The sequence below is a fragment of the Pan troglodytes genome, chromosome 8 (assembly GCF_028858775.2).
Source record: "Pan troglodytes isolate AG18354 chromosome 8, NHGRI_mPanTro3-v2.0_pri, whole genome shotgun sequence".
Lineage (NCBI taxonomy): Eukaryota > Metazoa > Chordata > Mammalia > Primates > Hominidae > Pan > Pan troglodytes.
The window spans coordinates 8484513-8499834 of NC_072406.2; positions in this window are offsets into that span (position 1 = coordinate 8484513).

Genomic DNA, 15322 nt, shown 5'->3' on the forward strand with positions numbered 1-15322 from the left:
TGGAAATATCTACACCGCCATCTGCATGTCCATGGAAATATCTACGCCGCCATCTGTTTAAACATGGATATATCTACACGACCATCTGTGTATAGATGGAAATATCAACACCGCCATCTGTACAAACATGGAAATATCTACACCGCTATCTCTATAAACATGGAATTGTGTGCACTGCCATCTGTAGAAACATGGAAATACCTATACAGTCATCTGTATAAACATGGAAATATCTACAATGCCATCTGTATACACATGGAAATATCTACACAGCCATCTGTATAAACATGTAAATATCTACACTGCTATCTCTATAAACATGGAAATATCTACACCGCCATCTCTATAAACATGAAAATATCTACACTGCCATCTCCATAAACATGGAACTAACTACTCCGCAATCTCTATAAACATGGAAACATCTACACCGCCACCTGTGTGAATAAGGAAATATCTACAATGCCATCTGTATAAAGATATAAATATCTGCACCGCGAGCTGTATAAACATGGAAATATCTACATCGCTATCTGTATAAACGTGGAAATACCAACACCGCTATCGGTATAAACATGGAAATATCTAAAACGCCATCTATATAAACATGGAAATATCTACACCGCTATGTCTATAAACATGGAAATACCTACACCGCTATCTCTATAAACATGGAAATATCAACACCGCGATCTGTATAAACTTGGAAATATCTACACCGCGATCTGTATAAACATGGAAATATCTTCACCACGATCTGTATAAACATGGAAATATCTACACCGCTATCTGTATAAACATGGAAATATCTACACCGCCATCTGTATAAACATGTAAATATCTACAATGCCATCTGTATAAACATGGAAATATCTACACCGCGATCTGTATAAACATGGAAATATCTACACCGTGATCTGTATAAACATGGAAATATCTACACCGCTATCTGTATAAACATGGAAATATCTACACAGCCATCTGTATATACATGGAAATATCTACACCGCGATCTGTATATACATGGAAATATCTACACCGCGATCTGTATAAACATGGAAATATCTACAACGCTGTCTGTATAAACATGGAAATATCTACACAGCCATCTGTATATACATGGATATATCTGCACCGCTATCTGTATAAACATGGTAATATCCACACCGCCATCTATATAAACATGGAAATATCTACACCGCCATCTGTATAAACATGGAAATATCTACAATGGCATCTGTAGAAAGATGGAAATATCTACACCGCAATCTGTTTAAACATGGAAATATCTACACCGATATCTGTAAAAACATGGAAATATCTACACCGCTATCTGTATAAACATGGAAATATCTACACCGCGATCTGTATAAACATGGAAATATCTACACCGCGATCTGTATAAACATGGAAATATCTACACCGCGATCTGTATAAACATGGAAATATCTACACCGCTATCTGTATAAATATGGAAATATCTACACAGCTATCTCTATAAACATGGAAATATCTACACCGCCATCTGTATAAACATGGAAATTCCTACAAAGTCATCTGTATAAACATGGAAATATCTACAAAGCCATCTGTATAAACATGGAAATATCTACACAGCCATCTGTATATACATGGAAATATCTACACCGCAACCTGTATAAACATGGAAATAACTACACCGCTATTTGTATAAACAAGGAAATATCTACACCATGATCTGTATAAACATGGTAATATTTACACCGCTATCTGTATAAACATGGAAATTTCTACACCGTTATCTGTATAAATATGGAAATATCTACACTGCTATCTCTATAAACATGGAAATATCTGCACCGCCATCTGTATAAACATGGCAATACCTATACAGTCATCTGTGTAAACATGGAAATATCTACACCACCATCTGTATAAACATGGAAATATCTACAATGCCATCTGTATGCACATGGAAATACGTACATGGCAATCTGTGTATAGATGGAAACATCAACACCACCATCTGTAAAAACTTGGAAATATCTACACTGCTATCTCTATAAACATGGAAATATCTACACTGCGGTCTGTATAAACATGGAAATATCTACACCGGTATCTGTATAAACATGGAAATATCTACACCATGATCTGTATAAACATGGAAATATCTGCACCACTATCTCTATAGACATGGAAATATCTACAAAGCCATCTGTATAAACATGGAAATACCTACACAGTCATGTGTAGGAACATGGAAATATCTACACTGCCATCTGTATAAACATAGAAATATCTACACAGCCCTCTGTATAAATATGGAGATATCTGCATAGGCATCTGTATAAACATGGAAATATCTGCACCGCTATCTGTATAAACATGGAAATACCTACACCGCTGTCTCTATAAACATGGAAATATGTACACCGCTATGTATATAAACATGGAAATAACTCCACTGCTGTCTGTATAAACATGGAAATATCTCCACCGTTATCTGTATAAACATGGAAAAATCTACAGCGCCATTTCTATAAACATTGAAATATCTACACTGCCATCTGTAAAAACATGGAAATATCTACACAGTCATATGAATAAACATGGAAATATCTACACCACCATCTGTATAAACATGGAAATATCTACAATACCATCTGTATACACATGGAAATATCTACACAGACATCTTCATAAATATGGAAATATCTACACCGCCATCTGTATAAAAATGGAAATATCTACACTGCCATCTGTAGAAAGATGGAAATATCTACACCGCAATCTCTATAAATATGGAAATATCTACACCGCCATCTCTATAAACATGAAAATATCTACACTGCCATCTCCATAAAGATGGAAGTATCTACTCCGCCATGTGTATAAACACGGAAATATCTACACCACCATCTGTGTAAACATGGAGATATCTACACCGCGCTCTGTATAAACATGGAAATATCTACACCGCCATCTGCATGTCCATGGAAATATCTACGCCGCCATCTGTTTAAACATGGATATATCTACACGACCATCTGTGTATAGATGGAAATATCAACACCGCCATCTGTACAAACATGGAAATATCTACACCGCTATCTCTATAAACATGGAATTGTGTGCACTGCCATCTGTAGAAACATGGAAATACCTATACAGTCATCTGTATAAACATGGAAATATCTACAATGCCATCTGTATACACATGGAAATACATACAAAGCCATCTGTATAAACATGTAAATATCTACACTGCTATCTCTATAAACATGGAAATATATACACCGCCATCTCTATAAACATGAAAATATCTACACTGCCATCTCCATAAACATGGAAATAACTACTCCGCCATCTGTATAAACATGGAAACATCTACACCGCCATCTGTGTGAATAAGGAAATATCTACAATGCCATCTGTATAAAGATATAAATATCTGCACCACGAGCTGTATAAACATGGAAATATCTACATCGCTATCTGTATAAACGTGGAAATACCAACACCGCTATCGGTATAAACATGGAAATATCTAAAACGCCATCTATATAAACATGGAAATATCTACACCGCTATGTCTATAAACATGGAAATACCTACACCGCTATCTCTATAAACATGGAAATATCTACACCGCTATCTGTATAAACATGGAAATATCTACACCGCCATCTGTATAAACATGGAAATATCTACAATGCCATCTGTATAAACATGGAAATATCTACACCGTGATCTGCATAAACATGGAAATATCTACACTGCGATCTGTATAAACATGGAAATATCTACACCGCTATCTGTATAAATATGGATATATCTACACAGCTATCTCTATAAATGTGGAAATATCTACACCGCCATCTGTATAAACATGGAAATACCTACAAAGTCATCTGTATAAACATGGAAATATCTACAAAGCAATCTGTATAAACGTGGAAATAACTTCACCGCTATTTGTATAAACAAGGAAATATCTACACCGTGATCTGTATAAACATGGAAATATTTACACCGCGATCTGTATAAACATGGAAATATCTACACCGCGATTTGTATAAACATGGAAATATCTACACCGCTATCTGTATAAACATGGAAATATCTACACAGCTATCTCTGTAAACATGGAAATATCTACACCGCCATCTGTATAAACATGGAAATACCTACAAAGCCATCTGTATAAACATGGAAATATCTACAAAGCCATCTGTATAAACATGGAAATATCTACACAGCCATCTGTATATACATGGAAATATCTACACCGCTATCTGTATAAACATGGTAATATCTACACCGCCATCTATATAAACAAGGAAATATCTACACCGCCATCTGTATAAACATGGAAATATCTACAATGCCATCTGTAGAAAGATGGAAATATCTACACCGCAATCTGTGTAAACATGGAAATATCTTCACCGATATCTGTAAAAACATGGAAATATCTACACCGCGATCTGTATAAACATGGAAATATCTACACCGCGATCTGTATAAACATGGAAATATCTACACCGCTATCTGTATAAACATGGAAATATCTACACAGCTATCTGTATAAACATGGAAATATCTACAGAGCTATCCCTATAAACATGGAAATATCTATACCGCCATCTGTATAAACATGGAAACACCTACAAAGTCATCTGTATAAACCTGGAAATATCTACAAAGCCATCTGTATAAAGATGGAAATATCTACACAGACATCAGTATATACATGGAAATATCTACAACGCTATCTGTATAAACATGGTAATATCTACACCGCCATCTATATAAACATGGAAATATATACACCGACATCTATATAAACATGGAAATATCTACAATGCCATCTGCAGAAAGATGGAAATATCTACACTGCAATCTGTGTAAACATGGAAATATCTACACCGATATCTGTAAAAACATGGAAATATCTACACCGCTATCTGTATAAACATGGAAATATCTACACCGCTATCTGTATAAATATGGAAATATCTACACAGCTATCTCTATAAACATGGAAATATCAACACCGCCATCTGTATAAACATGGAAATATCTACAAAGTCATCTGTATAAACATGGAAATATCTACACCGCTATCTGTATAAACATGGAAATTTCTACACCGCGATCTGTATAAACATGGAAATATCTACACCGTGATCTGTATAAACATGGAAATATCTACACCGCTATCTGTATAAATATGGAAATATCTACACAGCTATCTCTATAAACATGGAAATATCTACACCGCCATCTGTATAAACATGGAAATTCCTACAAAGTCATCTGTATAAACATGGAAATATCTACAAAGCCATCTGTATAAACATGGAAATATCTACACAGCCATCTGTATATACATGGAAATATCTACACCGCTATCTGTATAAACATGGAAATAACTACACGGCTATTTGTATAAACAAGGAAATATCTACACCGTGATCTGTATAAACATGGAAATATTTACACCGCTATCTGTATAAACATGGAAATTTCTACACCGTTATCTGTATAAATATGGAAATATCTACACCGCTATCTCTATAAACATGGAAATATCTACACCGCCATCTGTATAAACATGGAAATACCTATACAGTCATCTGTGTAAACATGGAAATATCTACACCACCATCTGTATAAACATGGAAATATCTACAATGCCATCTGTATAAACATGGAAATACCTACACGGCAATCTGTGTATAGATGGAAACATCAACACCGCCATCTGTATAAACTTGGAAATATCTACACAGCTATCCCTATAAACATGGAAATATCCACACTGCGGTCTGTATAAACATGGAAATATCTACACCGGTATCTGTATAAACATGGAAATATCTACACCATGATATGTATAAACATGGAAATATATACACCGCTATCTGTATAAACATGGAAATATCTGCACCGCTATCTCTATAGACATGGTAATATCTACAAAGCCATCTGTATAAACATGGAAATACCTACACAGTCATGTGTAGGAACATGGAAATATCTACACTGCCATCTGTATAAACATAGAAATATCTACACAGCCCTCTGTATAAATATGGAAATATCTGCATAGGCATCTGTATAAACATGGAAATATCTGCACCGCTATCTGTATAAACATGGAAATACCTACACCGCTGTCTCTATAAACATGGAAATATGTACACCGCTATGTATATAAACATGGAAATATCTCCACTGCTGTCTGTATAAACATGGAAATATCTCCACCGTTATCTGTATAAACATGGAAATATCTACAGCGCCATCTCTATAAACATTGAAATATCTACACTGCCATCTGTAAAAACATGGAAATATCTACACAGTCATCTGAATAAACATGGAAATATCTACACCACCATCTGTATAAACATGGAAATACCTACAATACCATCTGTATATACATGGAAATATCTACACACACATCTGTATAAATATGGAAATATCTACACCGCCATCTGTATAAACATGGAAATATCTACACTGCCATCTGTAGAAAGATGGAAATATCTACACCGCTATCTCTATAAATATGGAAATATCTACACTGCCATCTCTATAAACATGAAAATATCTACACTGCTATCTCCATAAAGATGGAAGTATTTACTCCGCCATGTGTATAAACACGGAAATATCTACACCACCATCTGTGTAAACATGGAAATATCTACACCGCTCTCTGTATAAACATGGAAATATCTACACCGCCATCTGCATGTCCATGGAAATATCTTCGCCGCCATCTGTTTAAAAATGGATATATCTACACGACCATCTGTGTATAGATGGAAATATCAACACCGCCATCTGTATAAACATGGTAATATCTACACCGCCATCTATATAAACATGGAAATATCTACACCGCCATCTGTATAAACATGGAAATATCTACAATGCCATCTGTAGAAAGATGGAAATATCTACACCGCAATCTGTGTAAACATGGAAATATCTACACCAATATCTGTAAAAACATGGAAATATCTACACCGCTATCTATATAAACATGAAAATATCTACACCGCGATCTGTATAAACATGGAAATATCTACACCGCGATCTGTATAAACATGGAAATATCTACACCGCGATCTGTATAAACATGGAAATATCTACACAGCTATCTGTATAAATATGGAAATATCTACACAGCTATCTCTATAAACATGGAAATATCTACACCACCATCTGTATAAACATGGAAATACCTACAAAGTCATCTGTATAAACATGGAAATATCTACAAAGCCATCTGTATAAACATGGAAATATCTACACAGCCATCTGTATATACATGGAAATATCTACACCGCTATCTGTATAAACATGGAAATAACTACACCGCTATTTGTATAAACAAGGAAATATCTACACCATGATCTGTATAAACATGGCAATATTTGCACCGCTATCTGTATAAACATGGAAATTTCTACACCGTTATCTGTATAAATATGGAAATATCTACACCGCTATCTCTATAAACATGGAAATATCTGCACCGCCATCTGTATAAACATGGCAATACCTATACAGTCATCTGTGTGAACATGGAAATATCTACACCACCATCTGTATAAACATGGAAATATCTACAATGCCCTCTGTATACACATGGAAATACGTACACGGCAATCTGTGTATAGATGGAAACATCAACACCGCCATCTGTAAAAACTTGGAAGTATCTACACTGCTATCGCTATAAACATGGAAATATCTACACTGCGGTCTGTATAAACATGGAAATATCTACACCGGTATCTGTATAAACATGGAAATATCTACACCATGATCTGTATAAACATGGAAATATATACACCGCTATCTGTATAAACATGGAAATATTTGCACCGCTATCTCTATAGACATGGAAATATCTACAAAGCCATCTGTATAAACATGGAAATACCTACACAGTCATGTGTAGGAACATAGAAATATCTACACTGCCATCTGTATAAACATAGAAATATCTACACAGCCCTCTGTATAAATATGCAGATATCTGCATAGGCATCTGTATAAACATGGAAATATCTACACCGCTATCTGTATAAACATGGAAATACCTACACCGCTGTCTCTATAAACATGGAAATATGTACACCGCTATGTATATAAACATGGAAATATCTCCACTGCTGTCTCTATAAACATGGAAATATCTCCACCGTAATCTGTATAAACATGGAAATATCTACAGCGCCATCTCTATAAACATTGAAATATCTACACTGCCATCTGTAAAAACATGGAAATATCTACACAGTCATCTGAATAAACATGGAAATATCTACACAACCATCTGTATCAACATGGAAATACCTACAATACCATCTGTATACACATGGAAATATCTACACAGACATCTGTATAAATATGGAAATATCTACACCGCCATCTGTATAAACATGGAAATATCTACACTGCCATCTGTAGAAAGATGGAAATATCTACACCGCTATCTCTATAAATATGGAAATATCTACACCGCCATCTCTATAAACATGAAAATATCTACACTGCCATCTCCATAAAGATGGAAGTATCTACTCCGCCATGTGTATAAACACGGAAATATCTACACCACCATCTGTGTAAACATGGAAATATCTACACCGCCATCTGCATGTCCATGGAAATATCTACGCCGCCATCTGTTTAAACATGGATATATCTACAGGACCATCTGTGTATAGATGGAAATATCAACACCGCCATCTGTACAAACATGGAAATATCTACACCGCTATCTCTATAAACATGGAAATGTGTGCACTGCCATCTGTAAAAACATGGAAATACCTATACAGTCATCTGTATAAACATGGAAATATCTACAATGCCATCTGTATACACATGGAAATATCTACACAGCCATCTGTATAAACATGTAAATATCTACACTGCTATCTCTATAAACATGGAAATATCTACACAGCCATCTCTATAAACATGAAAATACCTACACTGCCATCTCCATCAACATGGAACTAACTACTCCGCCATCTGTATAAACATGGAAACATCTACACCCCCACCTGTGTGAATAAGGAAATATCTACATTGCCATCTGTATAAAGATATAAATATCTGCACCGCGAGCTGTATAAACATGGAAATATCTACATCGCTATCTGTATAAACGTGGAAATACCAACACCGCTATCAGTATAAACATGGAAATATCTAAAACGCCATCTATATAAACATGGAAATGTCTACACCGCTATGTCTATAAACATGGAAATACCTACACCGCTATCTCTATAAACATGGAAATATCTACACCCCTATCGGTATAAACATGGAAATATCTACACCGCAATCTGTATAAACATGGAAATATCTACACCGCGATCTGTATAAACATGGAAATATCTACACCGCGATCTGTATAAACATGGAAATATCTTCACCGGGATCTCTATAAACATGGAAATATCTACACCGCTATCTGTATAAACATGGAAATATCTACACCGCCATCTGTATAAACATGGAAATATCTACAATGCCATCTGTATAAACATGGAAATATCTGCACAGCCATCTGTATAAACATGGAAATATCTACACCGTGATCTGTATAAACATGGAAATATCTGCACCGCTATCTGTATAAACATGGAAATATCTACACAGCTATCTCTGTAAACATGGAAATATCTACACCGCCATCTGTATAAACATGGAAATACCTACAAAGCCATCTGTATAAACATGGAAATATCTAAAAAGCCATCTGTATAAACATGGAAATATCTACACAGCCATCTGTATATACATGGAAATATCTGCACCGCTATCTCTATAAACTTGGTAATATCTACACCGCCATCTATATAAACAAGGAAATATCTACACCGCCATCTGTATAAACATGGAAATATCTACAATGCCATCTGTAGAAAGATGGAAATATCTACACCGCAATCTGTGTAAACATGGAAATATTTTCACCGATATCTGTAAAAACATGGAAATATCTACACCGCTATCTGTATAAACATGAAAATATCTACACCGCGATCTGTATAAACATGGAAATATCTACACCGCGATCTGTATAAACATGGAAATATCTACACCGCTATCTGTATAAACATGGAAATATCTACACAGCTATCTGTATAAACATGGAAATATCTACAGAGCTATCCCTATAAACATGGAAATATCTACACCGCCATCTGTATAAACATGGAAACACCTACAAAGTCATCTGTATAAACATGGAAATATCTACAAAGCCATCTGTATAAACATGGAAATATCTACACAGACATCTGTATATACATGGAAATATCTACAACGCTATCTGAATAAACATGGTAATATCTACACCGCCATCTATATAAACATGGAAATATATACACCGACATCTGTATAAACATGGAAATATCTACAATGCCATCTGCAGAAAGATGGAAATATCTACACTGCAGTCTGTGTAAACATGGAAATATCTACACCGATATCTGTAAAAACATGGAAATATCTACACCGCTATCTGTATAAACATGGAAATATCTACACCGCGATCTGTATAAACATGGAAATATCTACACCGCGATCTGTATAAACATGGAAATATCTACACCGCTATCTGTGTAAACATGGAAATATCTACACCGATATCTGTAAAAACATGGAAATATCTACACCGCTATCTGTATAAACATGGAAATATCTACACCGCGATCTGTATAAACATGGAAATATCTACACCGCGATCTGTATAAACATGGAAATATCTACACCGCTATCTGTATAAACATGGAAATATCTACACCGCTATCTGTATAAATATGGAAATATCTACACAGCTATCTCTATAAACATGGAAATATCAACACCGCCATCTGTATAAACATGGAAATACCTACAAAGTCATCTGTATAAACATGGAAATATCTACACCGCTATCTGTATAAACATGGAAATTTCTACACCGCGATCTGTATAAACATGGAAATATCTACACCGTGATCTGTATAAACATGGAAATATCTACACCGCTATCTGTATTAATATGGAAATATCTACACAGCTATCTCTATAAACATGGAAATATCTACACCGCCATCTGTATAAACATGGAAATACCTACAAAGTCATCTGTATAAACATGGAAATATCTACAAAGCCATCTGTATAAACATGGAAATATCTACACAGCCATCTGTATATACATGGAAATATCTACACCGCTATCTGTATAAACATTGAAATAACTACACCGCTATTTGTATAAACAAGGAAATATCTACACCATGATCTGTATAAACATGGCAATATTTGCACCGCTATCTGTATAAACATGGAAATTTCTACACCGTTATCTGTATAAATATGGAAATATCTACACCGCTATCTCTATAAACATGGAAATATCTGCACCGCCATCTGTATAAACATGGCAATACCTATACAGTCATCTGTGTAAACATGGAAATATCTACACCACCATCTGTATAAACATGGAAATATCTACAATGCCCTCTGTATACACATGGAAATACGTACACGGCAATCTGTGTATAGATGGAAACATCAACACCGCCATCTGTAAAAACTTGGAAGTATCTACACTGCTATCGCTATAAACATGGAAATATCTACACTGCGGTCTGTATAAACATGGAAATATCTACACCGGTATCTGTATAAACATGGAAATATCTACACCATGATCTGTATAAACATGGAAATATATACACCGCTATCTGTATAAACATGGAAATATTTGCACCGCTATCTCTATAGACATGGAAATATCTACAAAGCCATCTGTATAAACATGGAAATACCTACACAGTCATGTGTAGGAACATAGAAATATCTACACTGCCATCTGTATAAACATAGAAATATCTACACAGCCCTCTGTATAAATATGCAGATATCTGCATAGGCATCTGTATAAACATGGAAATATCTACACCGCTATCTGTATAAACATGGAAATACCTACACCGCTGTCTCTATAAACACGGAAATATGTACACCGCTATGTATATAAACATGGAAATATCTCCACTGCTGTCTCTATAAACATGGAAATATCTCCACCGTAATCTGTATAAACATGGAAATATCTACAGCGCCATCTCTATAAACATTGAAATATCTACACTGCCATCTGTAAAAACATGGAAATATCTACACAGTCATCTGAATAAACATGGAAATATCTACACAACCATCTGTATCAACATGGAAATACCTACAATACCATCTGTATACACATGGAAATATCTACACAGACATCTGTATAAATATGGAAATATCTACACCGCCATCTGTATAAACATGGAAATATCTACACTGCCATCTGTAGAAAGATGGAAATATCTACACCGCTATCTCTATAAATATGGAAATATCTACACCGCCATCTCTATAAACATGAAAATATCTACACTGCCATCTCCATAAAGATGGAAGTATCTACTCCGCCATGTGTATAAACACGGAAATATCTACACCACCATCTGTGTAAACATGGAAATATCTACACCGCGCTCTGTATAAACATGGAAATATCTACACCGCCATCTGCATGTCCATGGAAATATCTACGCCGCCATCTGTTTAAACATGGATATATCTACAGGACCATCTGTGTATAGATGGAAATATCAACACCGCCATCTGTACAAACATGGAAATATCTACACCGCTATCTCTATAAACATGGAAATGTGTGCACTGCCATCTGTAAAAACATGGAAATACCTATACAGTCATCTGTATAAACATGGAAATATCTACAATGCCATCTGTATACACATGGAAATATCTACACAGCCATCTGTATAAACATGTAAATATCTACACTGCTATCTCTATAAACATGGAAATATCTACACCGCCATCTCTATAAACATGAAAATATCTACACTGCCATCTCCATCAACATGGAACTAACTACTCCGCCATCTGTATAAACATGGAAACATCTACACCCCCACCTGTGTGAATAAGGAAATATCTACATTGCCATCTGTATAAAGATATAAATATCTGCACCGCGAGCTGTATAAACATGGAAATATCTACATCGCTATCTGTATAAACGTGGAAATACCAACACCGCTATCAGTATAAACATGGAAATATCTAAAACGCCATCTATATAAACATGGAAATGTCTACACCGCTATGTCTATAAACATGGAAATACCTACACCGCTATCTCTATAAACATGGAAATATCTACACCCCTATCTGTATAAACATGGAAATATCTACACCGCAATCTGTATAAACATGGAAATATCTACACCGCGATCTGTATAAACATGGAAATATCTACACCGCGATCTGTATAAACATGGAAATATCTTCACCGGGATCTCTATAAACATGGAAATATCTACACCGCTATCTGTATAAACATGGAAATATCTACACCGCCATCTGTATAAACATGGAAATATCTACAATGCCATCTGTATAAACATGGAAATATCTGCACAGCCATCTGTATAAACATGGAAATATCTACACCGTGATCTGTATAAACATGGAAATATCTGCACCGCTATCTGTATAAACATGGAAATATCTACACAGCTATCTCTGTAAACATGGAAATATCTACACCGCCATCTGTATAAACATGGAAATACCTACAAAGCCATCTGTATAAACATGGAAATATCTAAAAAGCCATCTGTATAAACATGGAAATATCTACACAGCCATCTGTATATACATGGAAATATCTGCACCGCTATCTCTATAAACTTGGTAATATCTACACCGCCATCTATATAAACAAGGAAATATCTACACCGCCATCTGTATAAACATGGAAATATCTACAATGCCATCTGTAGAAAGATGGAAATATCTACACCGCAATCTGTGTAAACATGGAAATATTTTCACCGATATCTGTAAAAACATGGAAATATCTACACCGCTATCTGTATAAACATGAAAATATCTACACCGCGATCTGTATAAACATGGAAATATCTACACCGCGATCTGTATAAACATGGAAATATCTACACCGCTATCTGTATAAACATGGAAATATCTACACAGCTATCTGTATAAACATGGAAATATCTACAGAGCTATCCCTATAAACATGGAAATATCTACACCGCCATCTGTATAAACATGGAAACACCTACAAAGTCATCTGTATAAACATGGAAATATCTACAAAGCCATCTGTATAAACATGGAAATATCTACACAGACATCTGTATATACATGGAAATATCTACAACGCTATCTGAATAAACATGGTAATATCTACACCGCCATCTATATAAACATGGAAATATATACACCGACATCTGTATAAACATGGAAATATCTACAATGCCATCTGCAGAAAGATGGAAATATCTACACTGCAATCTGTGTAAACATGGAAATATCTACACCGATGTCTGTAAAAACATGGAAATATCTACACCGCTATCTGTATAAACATGGAAATATCTACACCGCGATCTGTATAAACATGGAAATATCTACACCGCGATCTGTATAAACATGGAAATATCTACACCGCTATCTGTGTAAACATGGAAATATCTACACCGATATCTGTAAAAACATGGAAATATCTACACCGCTATCTGTACAAACATGGAAATATCTACACCGCGATCTGTATAAACATGGAAATATCTACACCGCGATCTGTATAAACATGGAAATATCTACACCGCTATCTGTATAAACATGGAGATATCTACACCGCTATCTGTATAAATATGGAAATATCTACACAGCTATCTCTATAAACATGGAAATATCAACACCGCCATCTGTATAAACATGGAAATACCTACAAAGTCATCTGTATAAACATGGAAATATCTACACCGCTATCTGTATAAACATGGAAATTTCTACACCGCGATCTGTATAAACATGGAAATATCTACACCGTGATCTGTATAAACATGGAAATATCTACACCGCTATCTGTATTAATATGGAAATATCTACACAGCTATCTCTATAAACATGGAAATATCTACACCGCCATCTGTATAAACATGGAAATAACTACAAAGTCATCTGTATAAACATGGAAATATCTACAAAGCCATCTGTATAAACATGGAAATATCTACACAGCCATCTGTATATACATGGAAATATCTACACCGCTATCTGTATAAACATGGAAATAACTACACGGCTATTTGTATAAACAAGGAAATATCTACACCGTGATCTGTATAAACATGGAAATATTTACACCGCTATCTGTATAAACATGGAAATTTCTACACCGTTATCTGTA